At 41.8% G+C, this 447-nt stretch overlaps 2 non-coding genes across 2 annotated transcripts; both read right to left on the reverse strand.

The window, feature by feature from the left end:
- Positions 1–92: 92 nt before the first annotated feature.
- Positions 93–165, reverse strand: Trnat-ggu. Its single transcript has one exon. It is a non-coding gene; the product is annotated as a tRNA-Thr (tRNA).
- Positions 166–210: 45 nt separating this feature from the next.
- Trnag-ucc lies at positions 211–281 on the reverse strand. Its single transcript has one exon. It is a non-coding gene; the product is annotated as a tRNA-Gly (tRNA).
- Between the last annotated feature and the right edge of the window lie 166 nt (positions 282–447).

The following is a 447-nucleotide window of genomic DNA, read 5'->3' on the forward strand; positions in this document are numbered from 1 at the left end:
CTTTAGACATGTCTAGTGTCTCCCCTGAAGGTATTAATAACTAAATTAACAAACGTTATGTGTAACAACTTTTCTATACAAATTATATCTGGAGCTCATAACCGGATTTGAACCGGTGACCTCTTCCTTACCAAGGAAGTACTCTACCGACTGAGCTATATGAGCCAAAACCTTAGCACCACCTATTCCAACTTAGCGCACCAAATTTGGAGCGGGTGATGGGAATCGAACCCACGTATTCAGCTTGGAAGGCTGAAGTTCTACCATTGAACTACACCCGCATTTACAACTAATCTGCGAATGACCCTCAACATACCGAGGATACTTAGGACTTCCAACCCTTCGCCTTTTGGGCAAACCTTTAACCTTCAAAGATTTTTCAGTCACGACCAGCAACTTCAACCCAACCTCTTTATTATTTACAGAGGCCCTTTCTAATTTTATGGT

Source organism: Priapulus caudatus, unplaced genomic scaffold (assembly GCF_000485595.1).
Source record: "Priapulus caudatus unplaced genomic scaffold, Priapulus_caudatus-5.0.1 Scaffold25279, whole genome shotgun sequence".
Classification (NCBI taxonomy): Eukaryota; Metazoa; Priapulida; class Priapulimorpha; order Priapulimorphida; family Priapulidae; genus Priapulus; species Priapulus caudatus.